Source organism: Euprymna scolopes, chromosome 5, assembly GCF_053919585.1.
Source record: "Euprymna scolopes isolate OS-2025 chromosome 5, ASM5391958v1, whole genome shotgun sequence".
NCBI lineage: Eukaryota > Metazoa > Mollusca > Cephalopoda > Sepiida > Sepiolidae > Euprymna > Euprymna scolopes.
In genome coordinates this window covers 85,815,163-85,831,120 of record NC_136486.1, presented here as the reverse complement: position 1 = coordinate 85,831,120, position 15,958 = coordinate 85,815,163, and positions in this window count along the sequence as shown.

Below are 15,958 nucleotides of genomic sequence, written 5' to 3'. Positions count from 1 at the left end.
TATCACAAAAAGTTATCTCCCTCGCATTTAACTTCCTTCTTCCCAATTCAGTATTAACTGTCTTTTTAGCTCCCCATGTAATTCACTTAATTTCCTTCCGAATCCCATAGATGTTATTTAATCGTCACAATTTACATATTATAACTACTAATGCCTTCAGGGGGATCAAATGTAATCCAACAGTGTTTAGGTTATGTATTTTAGTTCCGCTGCAAATTTTGGTTTGGGGCTATCGCCTTAAATTTTATGCTACATTTTTCCACCTAGATTTCGTAGCTTAGTCATGAATCTCATAGTCCCTTTATTACAATGAATTCTCTGACCAATAAATTCAGTCCAATTATAACTTCAGTCGACTGACACGTTTTTCAAAGATAAAATTCATCCTTAACTTCAATGTTTATTCTATCTTATTAAAACAGTAAAATATGTAATGTTATATCAAAAGCAATCCACGTACTTATTATCTAATGTAGATATAATTTATTTTCTTATCATCGAACACTTAAATTAAATATAAAATATTATATAAAATAAATATAAAATATAAAATATGATATTAAATATCCTATTTAATATCATAGCCCATATCTCATTTGATATATATCCCGTGCCAGAATTATATGCAAATTGATATTTTTGTTCTAACTCTGATAGTTGTCAATGAAAATTTCTGAAATTTAGCACCTTATATGGCAACACTAACACAAATGCAGATCTAAAATTTTAAGCTAATCTGCATAGTAATAAACAATTGGCAGCCATTTTGGTGATTTGCATTTTTTTTCAGCGTGCCAACTTTATATGCAAACCAATGCTAAAAGATCGTCGAAACTTTGATTATTCTAGGAATTTGTAAATTGAGAACAACAATAATAAAGAACAAACAACTTCAATATGGTTTCATAATACAATTAATATCTTATATAATTGCCATTTTTATTGACAAGAGCAAAAAGCCTTTGGTCTATTGAAGATGTCAAACTTTCGATTTTATCTGGTGAAATGTCTTTGGCAGCAGTCAGAATAGCATTCCAGAGGTCATTCTTGGAGTTGTACTGCCTTCGTCCGGAGTAAATATTTTGTTTCAAGATATTCCACAGATTTTCGATGGGATTTAAATCTGGAGAACATGCTAGGCATAGCAGTATTTTCCCCTGTCTGGCAAAAACTCTCTCCAAATATTCAGTGGTTATCCTTGCAGAATGAGACGGTGCATAATCAAGCATGAATACCATCTTTTTCTGAAATGCCAAATTCTTCTTCTTGTGTCAGGGTTTCAAGTGTTCCTTAATGAAGTCAATGTAGAGTTTGGCGGTAATTTTCACTCCATCTGCAACTCTGGCACATCAGGAACACCAGCTTTTTCAAAAACTTGTTTGCTAGTTTCAAGTGGGTTACGGCGAACTTCTCTCTTGGTCTTGCTTATTGTTCGACGTGACAGATATTCTTACGAATTTTCCCTTTGTCAGAACGTCTGTTGCAAAGTTGAGGGTTAGTACAATATTTTTTTGATTCTATGATTATCACGGTGTAATTCTCTGCCAATTTCTAAGATGGAAATCTTATTATGAAGCGTTTGAACAATTTTAGATTTCTCAGCTTGACTTAAAGCATCTTTACGTCCCATCTTGCATATAAAGTTGGCACGCTGAAAAAACTGCAAGTCACCAAAATGGCTGCCGTTTGCTCGCTATTGCGCAGATCAGCTTAAAATTTTATATCTGCGCATGCGTTAGTGTTGCCGTATAACGTGCGAAGTTTCACGAATTTTCATTCAAAACTATTGGAGTTAGAACAAAAATACGATTTGCATATAATTCTGGCACGGGGTGTATACGCTACATGGGGTAACACTTCCTTCGTCATCGTTTAAATGTGATAGATTTCTTGAACCATTTTTCTATGCCCACTAAACAATTTCATCAGGCACATCATATATTCACTGGTTTTATAGTTGAGCACATCATATATTTACTGGTTTCTAGTTGAACACTTTTTCATCAGATTTGTTGTTAATGTCATTAATTTTTGTGGCATTAATAGCATAAACTTTGTTTATACTAAAATCATTGTTATACTGCTTATATCCAACCTGTACGTTTCTGTTGCTCTCTTTTCTGCTTCTGTCCAGATAACAAACAAGAAAGTTTGAAAAAATTATATAGATGTATATAAATTTCATGCAGTCAACGATCCAAACTTTAGGGGGACAAAACTCTTGTTCAAACAACACTGTAATAACACTGACTAATTTCCAACACTAATGTTTTCTTGGCTAGGGATTTTTATCCTGGGCCCCAAAATCAATAGAGATTAAACCATTTCTGTAATGATCCAGTCCCTGTTGATTTTGCAGTAGGAGTTAAGTCCTGTGCAGTTCTAGGAGGTCTACCGTCCCAGACTTTGCTTTCTCTCTTTAAGAAGGGGGTAGTTTATTACTAATCGCCTGACGTGCCCTCATCAGGGAATTCTGACGGGGCTGCCCAGGCACTTTTTGAAAGTCACGGTGGCCCTTCTCGCAGGCGCTGACTTCTCAATCCCACTTTCCAACCATGGTGTCACAGTTCTTGCAATAGAAGAGAACTAAAATTTCTCTAACGTTTTCTCATATTTATACAACATTCGATTCCCGCTATTTTTAATTCGTCATTTCAAAGTCAGTTAGTCTCTACATGTGTTAATTAGGTACTCATGTATACGAATTAGTCCCAATCATAAACATTTACCATTATGAACACGAGTTTTCTTTTTTTTTTGTAAATCGGTTGTCCTACACACACAGCATCTGATACACTTTGAAACTCGTAAATATTTGTCTTCATCTCTATTGCTACATAAATGTACTAGCTCAAACACTTCATAATCATTGTCTCTGTCCAGTAATAGTACAAATATTACGCTCATTGTTTTAGCCATACTAATAAGAGCAGCACATCCTAACGTCTCAAAATAATGACATAAGTCTTTTACTAAACCAATTGATAGTCTGAACTTGTTAGGTAACTTTGACTGGATCGTTAAAAGCATCCTGTTTAACTGCACTGACTTCCTCACATTTGGTGATAGATGCCCTAATGACAACACGTCCAGCTGAGCAGTAACGTGCTTCAGTGATAAAGAGAAACCTGATGAAGTGAGCATTTACAGCTATTATCTTAATCATCTTTTTCTATATCTACAATCAGAATTTATTTTTCTACATAGTCACCACCTTCCCTAACAAACTTTTCCTAGGAATTCAATGGCGCATCTTATCTTCTGACGCAAGTCCATGGCAGGTTTCCTTAGATTCTTACACCGTCAACATCTGTAACAGAGAAATGAAACTTTCAGGTCATGACCTCATAAGTTCAGGTATCATAACAATTAAATTCATAATTTAGGCAGAATAAAAAAAATAGGAGGCCTTACTTATGGAACGATTTTTGTGCATAAAAGGTATAGAAATAATAGAATTGGGTTTTGTGGCGGATGTGATGATCCAAAGCCTGGATCGAGTGGTTAAAATAGTCTGGACGTATCGCCGTCATAAAAGAATCTGTTTTTGTCTAATGTGTTTCCTTCCAAGAATTGCCCGCCCGTGGAACTCTGTATTGCGAGCCTGCTTTCCAGATGACTACAACATGGTCGTCTTCAAGTCCAATGTAAACAAGTTCTTGTTGAGTAATCCCCTTAAATATTCAAATACAACCCAAGTTACAACACTACCAATCACTACGCTGTTATTTTGCTGACCACCTTACACTCATGAATCCTTATCCTTGAGTAGCCATCGGGCCTTTATGAATGGTGACTCCTTTGTAAAAAGAAAAGAAAATAAACATAATAAAATGATACATGATAACATGATGCGTACAAACATGTTGTTGCAGTTGAAGGCGGTGTTACAGGAAAATAATATAGCACATAACTATAGAAACGATATTTTCCCTTTTTTTTATTCCTTTCGATTTTCGTAACACTGAATATCTGAGAAAATTGAAACTCGGTTTTTCGAAATATGCTTAAAATATTTTTTTAAAAAATGTTATTTTTTCTGATGTTATAACAAACAAACAAACACATTTAACTAATAGTTTTCCTTATTTTGTCTTTTAGAGCTCATATGAGCAATGTTTCTGACCAAGGGAGAAAAGTGTTGTTTTTTGGGCTGGTATCTATCCATCTAATACTTATTATTGTCTAGTTGGAAGCTACTTTAGAAGTAGCATTTCAAGGTTCCTTACATCAAGTAGCTTCATATTTTGTCTGGGTCGATTTCCATTAAAAAAAACACGTTTTCTTTCAGGATTTGGGAACGAGTACGTTTTTGTAGATGTGAATAGATGAAAGCTAACTGGAAAATATATTTTATAAGTGAATTAAGGGCAGTCTTCATTCGAGCACTGTCATCACTGCTAGTTTCGGAATCTGTAACATATCGGCTCAAACAACTACTTCGACCTGACTCCAGACGCGTTAGGCCACCTTTTTGAAAGCTTTTAGTTACTCATGTCGACATTTCGAACATTACATTTTTTGAAATGATGATATTTGACTGTTCTTAGGAAGAACTTTTAGTAAAAAAAAAAGAAACAACAGAATAAATTCAGAGAAAGCATAAAATAACAAAAATGTTGACAAAAACTTAAAAGGAAATGCAAATAAAAAAGACAGTAGAAATACGATGCGTGATTCGTGTCACTTCAGCAATTGCCGATGTTTTCTATTTATTCAGCTTGCTTTGAAAGTGCATTAAGAATCTTTGATTTTCTTATGTTAAAGCTTACTTTTTAGATCGTTATTTATCAAAGGTATCAAACTTAAATATTTATTTGAAAACAAATATTCTCATGCTTCTGATCTCTATTATATTATGTATGTGTATAGCTGTAATATTTCCGTGTAAAATTAATCTCTTAACTAATTCACCGACATCATGAAAATTAGAATATAACCGCTAGGTGGATAATGTGAATTTATATATATATATATATATATATATATATATATATATATATATTCCACAGTTTATTTGAGAAATTGTCATAGGCAGCATATGAGTACAACCTCCTAGTTGAAAATTTAAATATTTTATATTTTCATTAAATGTCATTAATAGCCATTAGACACTAAGTAAGTTAGGTTCTTTGAATTTCGATTTCTTCTTTACTTCTTAAGCTTGGATTTTAGACATTTGCTAGAATTAATAACCATTTGCTAGAATGAATAACCATGAAATAAATTTTGATAAGAATTAAAATAAGGATTCTAGACATAAGATATAGTATAATTATATGTTGATTTTAATCATTGTAAGGAGGTATAGATGTGGAGAATTAATTTTACTCGTCTTAGACATTCTTGTAACTCGTATTTATCATTTAATTCTTTAGTAGTTGCTTGTCGCATCATTTATAAGTTTGCTCTTAGTGGTTTAGCATTGTGACCTGCCAAAGCCTTTTCTCTTGTGTTCTTCTGAAAATTCAAAACAAATTTAATGACCTCCGCGTGACGCTTCGAAAACAGCAGAATAGATTGACTGCGAATACCTTGAAATGGCCAAGTAAAAGAGTGTAAAATTAGATCAGATCAAAGACAGTGCCAACAAGACAATGGTCGTCTTCCGGTTAGCATATCATTTAGTTCTTGTAATTTCGAAACGTGAATAGACCGGACGTAGTTCTTTCTTTCTCTCTCTATCTATCTATCTCTCCCTCTCCCTCTCTCTCTATCAGCATTTTCATTCTTTAGTTCTTTTAGTCACTTAACTTATTCGTCATATCACCATTTCAAAAAGTCAATACTAAATGTCGTTGGTGCTGGCTCACAGCCCACCAGCATTACAACTTTGGTTCATTTTGTGAAAAGCTCTGTTTTATCATTTGAATTCAAAGGAAGACTTAAAACGGATAAAATGTGTATAAGGCCACCAAATAAATAACACAAAAAGGTCTATTGTAGATAAACATGATTTTGTTTTATGAAAGACTCGCGAAAAATTGACATTTCAAAACGAATATGAGTCTTCAATTTTTTATTTTTTATTTTTCTATTGTTTATAACGATATAGTCACATAAACATATTTTAAATGTGTATCTGTGTATTATTCAACGATTTAGTTAAGTTCACCAGGTTTCGACTGATATAACTTCCGACCTATTTCGGCTGTATCTTTTTGAACTCGGGAATCTTTATGTCGAACTCCGGAATTTTTATGCAACACGGGAGTAGCTTGTTCTCGTTCCATCAGCTATGTCCAGGTAGAATGTTAAGCATTTGTTCTACTTATATAGTATCGCTTGTAATGAGAATTGAATCTTCAACACCCATAAGACTGTCACTTAGAATTGATTAATTCATCGCCTTTATCTCTTGCGCCACGGTTCCATTTCGAAGCATGATATTGTAAAGATGCTTTTTTTAAATTCCTTAAGTAAAGTGATAAAATAATAATAGAAATTAAATGTTTTTACGTTGCGAAATTTTTAGATAAAGATTAATAATGTATCTTATTTATATGATTTGGACTACTATTCTTATCTTGGTTGTTTTTTTACAACGTTTCCGCCGATGCAACTTTTAATTTTCGTCAGGCGCATCATTTCGAACTTTTCTTATAACTGAAATAGTTAAATATCTTTTACCTATATATGCAAATTATTAAATTGTGGTGAAATACGAAATAATTAATTTGACATATATGTTAAGTGACATTGAACCTGGGCAGTATTAAAATGGGTGACCATTTGAAAATACGAAGTGCTGTGTGTGATTTTTGCTTTTCTTGTCATTGTTCTCGATCGTCCTGGATTCTCCTTGCCACTGGAATCAAGCAATGGCGATTTAGGAGGGGTCTGATTGAGATTACGCAATCCTTGCTTCACAAATACACACGCAGCAAACCTTTGCAGGATGTATCCATTGTCTTTCGATATTGAACGGAAGCCATGATGGTTGAAAGTGACCACCTTCCTGTTTTCGTGATTTTCATTAAAAAAAAAACACACATGAATGGAAAAATGACAACCTTTATAAAATAAAGCAAGTGACAACGAATATTTCTTAAAGAAGTTGTCAAATATTTTGTTTCTAATTTCGATCAAACAATTTACGCAGCAAAAATTATATATATACGTTCACATAAAATGTTAGCTTCAATACGCTATGCTTGTTTCGATAAAGATTATTTATGAATTATGTACTAATGGGTTCGTTTTGTTGTTTATGGCATAATATCCCTTTCTATTTATAATTTCGAAAGCTTATAATTTAAATAGAGGCACGATACTTTTGTAAAAGATTCCTTGTCGATATTGCGTTTTCCTTGTCAAATGATTCATAGCTATACGTGAGGGTTATAGACATCAGTACTGATTTAAAGTCAAATTCGATATTCATCACTCCATTATGAACTCCCCAAAATACAAGATGCCAGGTAACGACTGTTACTAAGCATCATTTTGACTAAAGATGTATTTTTATAGTGATAACACAGTTCATCAATGGCATGTGTTGCGCAATTAAATACATCTAAACATACGGATACATAAATCCACACACACACACATATATATATATATATTAGTGTTGGGACGATTAATCGGATTCGGAATCGGGAATCGGAAAATCGAAGCTTTTGGGGGTATCGGAATCGGTATTGGAATCGGAAAAATTTAAGCCTATTTTCCGATGCCAAAACCCATTCCTTAATTTTTTTTTCTTTGACTTTGGTTTAAGAAACAGATTCGACTGCTTGTAGTAATGATAAAATAATAAATATTTATTGGTTTAAGCTTCTAGTAAAATCGCTAGATCACCTCATTACAAGTGTGTGCTTTACGTTTGAGAAAATGTAGGCACATTTAAAATCTGTTTTTACGGTAATCGGGGCAAAATACTACTTTTATGGTTAAATATTTAGAGATTTATAAAGAATCGGAATCGGTAATTGTATCGGAATCGGGAATTTCGTACGGAATCGGTAAAAATATTGGAATAGTCCGATCACTAATATATATATATATATATATATATATATATATATATAATGACATATGCATGTGTGTATATCATGTATATATACTCATACGTATATAGACATATATAAATGTATGCACTCATGTACATACACATATGTAAGAATGTATACGTATATACATGTTTATACACACACATACATATACGTACACAGAAATATCATTGGTTCAGTTCGAAATTCGATACAGATGTCAAAGTTAAAGATAAAGATTATCAAGTTCGACTAGATTCTTCCCAATTTAAAAAAAAAAAAAAGGTACGTGAAAAAGATCGGTGTTTTATCGGTGGAAACGCTATGAATATAATAAGGAAGACGAGAACAGTAGTGCGAATAATATAAATAATATTAATTAGCAATCCTCATTTAAAAAATTTGGAAATACGTAAATTATATATAAGAAGAGACAAGCAGATTAGGATTAAAGTAAAATTAGAACTTTATTGCATTATCATATCTGTAAGGATGATCACAATAAGCGAAAGCGAAATAAGGGGGAAACTTCTTTAGATGATGGCATCTCAAACATTTAAGTATCTTTATCTGAAATATATATATATATATATATATATATATATATATATATATATATATATACATATATATATGTATATATGTGTGTGTATAGTTAATTTAGGCAGCATCTTTTCGCCCAGACAATTATTGTTGAATAGCACGGAGTGTTTCGCTTAATAAGCTTCTTTTTTTTATAATTTTTCGATTTGTCGTTCTTATTTCACGGTCGAATCTATGCAAGAAAGTTCCATAGTCGTCTTCGCCCATCTGGTTTTTTTTTTCTCTTGGTTGTTTCTCTTCTTTTTTTTTTGTAAGTACTTTCGACTGACAAAACTCAGTCGAAAGTACTTGCAAAAAACAACCATGTTATTTAACAATACTTGTCTGAATATATATATATATATATATATATATATATATATATATATATCTCGCTAGATTAAGCCACTGTGGTGAGTCGTGTCAACTCGCATGTATATAAAAATGACTTTCGTAAAAATAATTGAATTCATAAAAATATAGCCAATTAAATCCAATAAATAACATCAATACATATATATATATATATATATATATATATATATATATATATATATATATACACGCATACATACTCATTTACATGACGATTTGTTGTACTTCACAGATTATTGGCGTCTCATCACAATTCTTTTAATGTCTTAAGTTTGCGTGTTGTTTTACACATCACGCACGTTGTTACGGCGTGTCCTTGGGAAACATTTTGGGTGGTCGTCATCTCCTGTTTCTTCATGTGATTTACATAACTATCCTTCAAGAAAAGCACCTGTTGACAGAATTACCCCGTCAAGTTTTTCATGTTTACATCGAAATCATGACCATCGCCCTCTCAGAGCTGATGCTCGAGTGTATCATGTTCTCGACGATGTTCTATGAATGGTCTACAAAAGTCCCTTAAACGCTTTCTTCAAGCAGCACTGCTTAAACCTATATCCTAATTGGTTCAAAATCAATCATCACGAGTTTGAGGTTGTTCCCAACGCTGTCCTTGTACCTACAAATATGGGCACAACCACACAATCACACACGAGTTAAGGCACGTGTTTATTCATTTTTATCTCTCAGCAAAATTAAAGACATATTTGAAATCAGCACACTAGTCTGAGTTTTCATATAATTGGATGGTTTTGTGATGTCATGAATGTTACATCCAATTTCTCCAATTATAACTTAAATATAGCTCCTGCACATATTATACAAGATTCTGCAAAATTTCAGTTAAGATAAAGAGCTAGGGCGCTAAATCCAAAAATTTCACCAACCCTATGCCTTCGTTAATTTCAACATTTCATGAAATTATTGCATGCACATATGTTAATCTAAACATATACTATCGTCAACATTAACCCTACTTTTTAATCTGTTATAAATATATCAAAAAGTTTATTTCTTTTTCACATTTTAAAGCACATTCCAAGTCATCGAGTTGAACAATTCTCCCTTAAACAAGGGCGCTCAGTTGTAAGAACTTTCACAGGAAAAAAAACGCCACAGTGATATTACAATAAGGTTCTTGTCGCCTATGTACAGAAATGTACGTATGTGCTTCCGACATATTATATCGCACACTTCGCCACCATATGACATATGTGAAGATGCCATGTGATAGAGAGAGAGAGAGAGAGAGATGTAAATCATTGGATAATAATTAAGAACCCTTGTACAACACAAATGCTACTCTGAGACTCCATGATTATGACCCGATGACATCTCAAGACAAGATAACCGGTAATCAGTTTGGCAGAAGACATTACATTTCTTTCTTTCTCTTTGATGGGTTTCAATACATTTGAATGAGGAGCCTCATTTATCTGGGTGTTAAATTAAGGTGATGACAGCGAGTCATCTAAGACTAACAAGCCGTCAGCGCAAAATAAACTGGTTTTAAAATGCCTTAATCCGCCATCTACAATACTGGGTGTCCCGAAATAGATGCATTTTTTTATTGTAATTAGTATCCGATAAGTGTTGTTATTTCCAGTTTCCTAGCATTTTTTGATTTGAACGGCGCTCGGCATATTTCGATGGTTTACGTCAGCTTCCGGTAGAGTCGAAGCGGGCATTTATGAAAATCCTTCCATGAGTTTTTATTTACATGCAGTCAACTAAATAAGGAAATTAAGACATTGGCTAAAGAAGATTTACTATAATCCGTGAATTCGTGATGAAAATATATTTTGCAGAACCATTTTCTATATAATGCAAATTTTATAGAAATATTTTTTGAATGTACAATTATTTCTATTTCACAAACAGATTTAGGTTATTATTTAAGGCCACTCGAGGATGATGGTTAATGGACATGGAAAGAATATCAGCCGAAGAATTGGGATCAATCAACGGAATGAACTACTCTTGATTACTTATTGAATGGTTTATGTCACTTATTTCCATTGTATTTGAAGATGACTATGTTGTAATCTGATGATTGGAAATCCTCTGCAACGATGTTCACTATCATCTCGTGAATGTTGAAAACAAAAAAAAAATCATCGAATTTGAAGTAAACCCGGTCTTTTAGTCACCAGATTTTGTGTTATATGCTGATTTTCTGAGCGAAGATTTTTTCATGGTTTGTTTCATCCATTTTTTTTTTTTTTTATTGCACAATAACTTCTCTAAGCAGAAATTAATTTGTGGAAATTAGCCTTTGAAATGAAGTTCAAGAAGTGTTAATTTTATTCATTTAAAACTGCTTTAAAGCTTCACCGCTCACTTATTTTGCAACGAAATTACAAAATTTTTACAGTTCATAGATCTTTTTTTTTTTTTTAGCTATATTTTGAAATAAACATTTTCAGTCATTAAATAAAACAAAAGTTATAAAATTACTGGTGTTCAAAAGTCCTCAGAATTAGTAATGAACGTGAAAGACGGTTTCTTCTTATTTGCTGTTGGTTACCATAGCAACTTTTCGTCGTCGACACCTTCATAAATCATAGCGGGAATGTCGCTCGCATACCATCTTATTTGGGTTAATTTGGGTTATATAGAGAGTTAACAAAGTTGATGCCCTCGGCTATGCTAAGGCTGATAATAGTTCGCTTACGACGTCGCCAGTTAATTCTGTTTCTCTCCTCTTTTGTCCCTGCTTTCTGTTTATTTACTTAATTGCGTCTTATTTTTTTTTTTTTATTTAGTCAATTTAAGAAGTTGGTAATAATTTTATGAACTGTTGACAATGCGTATGATATAGAACAAAAAAATATTTCAAAGCAAAGCCGGGAAAAAAATCATGGATTACATAGAAAAATGCGAGCATGAAAAAATAATATGGTTAAGATTAAGCTTAGAAAAGTAAGGACTAGTAAAAAAAAAATATATAAATTAATAACTTAAAATATTGCAGCATTAAAAATTTTAGATTGATTTTTTTTACATTCTTAATGCTGCAATATTTTAAGTTATAAAATATTTTTGACTTTCTTTTCCAGTTTTAACAACTAGTCCCTTTACTTTTCTAAGTTTAATCTTAACCATATTACTTTTCATACTCGCATTTTTTATGTAATACTAAATGGATCAATTAAGTCACTAAAGGTTTTCATAGAAAACTACTTCAAAACAAAAGCAACAACTAAATGCTGTATTCAGAGGTTGAAATGGCGTGGAACTGGCTCTGCGGAAAACCGAACACCTGAAATCACTCGTGACAGTCAGCAGTGGATTACAAAAAAAAAAAAGAACCCGTAAGTCGATTCCGAGATTATCTCAACAAGTTGGTGCATCACGAACATTTCAGCGTGTGTTGAACTATCTAAATATGAGAGCTCGTTTTGCAGAAGAGAAAACAGCGAAATATTTCCACTGACCCAGTCTTACATAGATTTTTCCAATAGACTAATATTAGATATACTTTTACCAGTATATCTACGACGATTTTCGGTCCCATAAAAGTCCTTGAATAATGGGATTTTATCAGTAAAAAAAAAAAATATATATATATATATATACTTAACTTGGAGATTTCGTGTTAAAAGAGGAGTCCATGATTCTTTGAACAATCAATTGTATCTTGCTTAACAACGGTCAGAAAAATAGTCTAAATCCGATAGTAACAGATATTACCAAAACTGAGGATACAAATTTCAGACATTTTTATGACAATACTTATGGTTGAGAATATTAATCTGGAGTTATATATCGGCCGTCTATGCATGTTTTTAATTAATAGAACTGTTGAGAAGAGTTTCATTTGAATATCTGCGGAAAGTTTGTTAGTCTGATGACAGATGCCGTAGGTATGATTTTTTACTATCATTGTCTGCACTTATAACTGCAAATCCCTGATATTGGATAAAAGTGTATAACGAGATGATAATGTTGCATCATCCATGATTTAGCAGAGCTTTAGTTTAATGAATGCAAGTTTATTAGTTTAATTGCCTGATTTGCTACAAAAGAAACCAAATGAAATAAGCCACTGCATATTTTTGTACTGAATATTGCTGCTTCAGTGCATATTCACTCCCTACCACTTTTATATCGTCGAAACGAGACGGGCTTTCTTGGTGCCAATTGAAGTAACTATGCCTACTTCATAAAGTTTAATTTTATCATTTATCCACAATACCGAGTGTTCAGAAATAAATGGATATATATAATAAAGAAACCAGAGGAGATTCAGTGTTTACCTGATATAAGCAAATGGTAAACTTCAATCTAATATAAATACTAGTATTTTTATATTAGATCATTTTAGCATTGCTACAAATATAATTTGCTGATTTCTTTCTGTCCTCTGATGAGAAGAAAAATATTCTTTGAAACTCTGCAGAATAAGGACTTTGTAAATTGTTTTTTTTTTTTTTGAATATCCAGTCGAACAATAAATTTGATTGTAAATTTCAAATTACAGTCTTAACTTCTTTTCTCTCATAATATAATATAATATAATATATATATATATATTAGAGTCCGATAAGTTATTTTCAGTTTCCTCACATTTTTTAATTTGATTAGCACTCGGCATATTTTGGCCGTTCACGTCGGCTTTCAGTCGAGCCCGAGCGGACATTTATGGAAATCCTATGAATTAAATATTTGCACACGAACTAAATTAGAAAATACTTATAACATTGGCCGTCATCTCATCCATCTATTTCGAAATATAAAGTAGCATTAAATTAGATGATTAATTTTGGAGCACCCTGTATATTGATCACTGAAAAAACACAATTCATTATTTTAACCTAAAAGTAAAAACTTGACGTTAATTTTATGAATGCAATTGAGTTAATTTCCCTTAAAACTAAGTTGACTTGAATAATCAGAAAAAAAAAGAAAAAAAAGAGGACATTTATAATATTCAGGAATAATTTTTAAATGTACTAATAAAAGAGTGCATAAGAAAGACCAAATTAAATTATGAATAAAGTTATACAGTAAATATATGTATGTTTCGGAATTTCCGGGATTCTTTTTCCTTCCTTAAAGTAATTTTTTCTTTTTATTCCATCAACCGTCTATAATATTTACCTGTGTAATAATTTGTGTAATGGCAGTATCAGTTATATGCACGCGTGTAAGACGCTAATCTTGCTCCAAAATTAATCATCTAATTTAATGCTACTTTATATTTCGAAATAGATGGATGAGATGACGGCCAATTAATATAAGAATTCACTTATTTAATAAAATTTTAAAAAAACATGATTGGATTGACTTTTTGTGGTAACGGGAATGTAAATTTACAGTTATATAATATATATATATATATATATATATATATATATATATATATATATATATATCAATGTATGTGGATGAATAATGTGAATGATAGATGAATATTGAATCCTCAGTGTTCCTGTATTTGGTCTCTTTTATGTTTTAGTAGTAGTAGTAGTAGTAGTAGTAGTAGGCAGTCTATGTTACACGTAAAAATGTTTTTTAATTCAAATGTCAAAAAAAAACAAAGATAAAAAATGGAATTAGATACAAAATTTATATGAAAACGAATTCAATAAAAGAGTCACTATTTAAGGCAACCAGTAATATTAAAGATAGTTATAAATTTTTTTTTCCAATAAGACATTTTAAATAAATATTCAATCAATATAATAATAATACACTAAGACAATTTCATATTCATACTTTATCACTCTTCTATGCATTTTCTAAAGATAGAATTTCCTTATTACTGAAGGTGCAATATGTAGTATTTGTTCTGTCGAAAGATGACGCAATAATATATCGAGTCTTTGGTCACGCTAGACGTTCATAGAATGAAAAATTTTTAAGCATAAAACAATATACAACAGATAAAGGAAACAATTGTGAAATCTCATTAGTATAAGAAAAATTCAGAAAATAAAATCTTATTTCCAAGAAATTCTGATGCATTTGTTTGTGGTTAGAATATTTTGCTATTTAAAACCACACATTTCTTACAGCTTTTAACTTCTTTTTATAAATATAAGTAATGATAAAAATCTTAACATAGAACTGAAATTTAAAAAATTTATACAAATTATGTATATTGTAAATCTCAATCTTTAAGAAGCAAAATATTAGTAAGATATGTCTTTCAAGTCTTGCCAGACGTTTTTTTTATCCTCAGAAATAGATTTACATGAACATTTTGAAAAAAAATGACTTAAAATTTTAAGTGAAATATCAGAAGAAAATGAAGATAGGACTTAAAAGATTAAAAGGCCGAAAATATGAACTAGTGACCAGAAAACGTTTGCTCCATATCCTGTATTAGTAAGGTTAGCAAGTGCATTTAATCTAGTTGCTTGAGAGATGACAGTGGCTACACGCTTACTGACACGTGTAGATGACGTGGACGTGTCAAGTTCGAATCCTGTGTGTTCCACGAAAACACTTTCACTTAGGATGTTAGCAACCTTATGTGGGGCCTTCTGTAAGTACCAGATTTCTTTCAGAAAAGATATTGAGGAGAGGGGAGGTCAATGCTATCAAGAGAATCAGAATCAAAATATGAATGAATCCAATTGATTTCATGAACGCTTATGAATGCGCGTTCAATATTATAATAATAATAATAATAATAATAATAATAATGATAGAAGCCTTACATAGAACTAAATTTACATGGCACTGAAATTACATTGAAGCTGCACACCTATAAGTTTCCTAGCACTCCCCCTCCCATTGCCCTGCCGCCGCCTTCTCCGTAAAAGAGTGATGCCAAATAGTCGAGAAGGATCAAGGAGGATAGAAAGACCGAGGAGAAAGCACTGGCCAGACCTAGTTGAAGATTCATCGCTTTAAACATGTCAGCAGTTAAATGACTGGAATACTAATGGAAGTTATATTTTTTAATTGAATTTTTATACCGACCGTAAAATTATAAAGAAAATACATCCACCAGTGGACAGATTTTAAAACTTATTGATTAATGAATGATATCTATA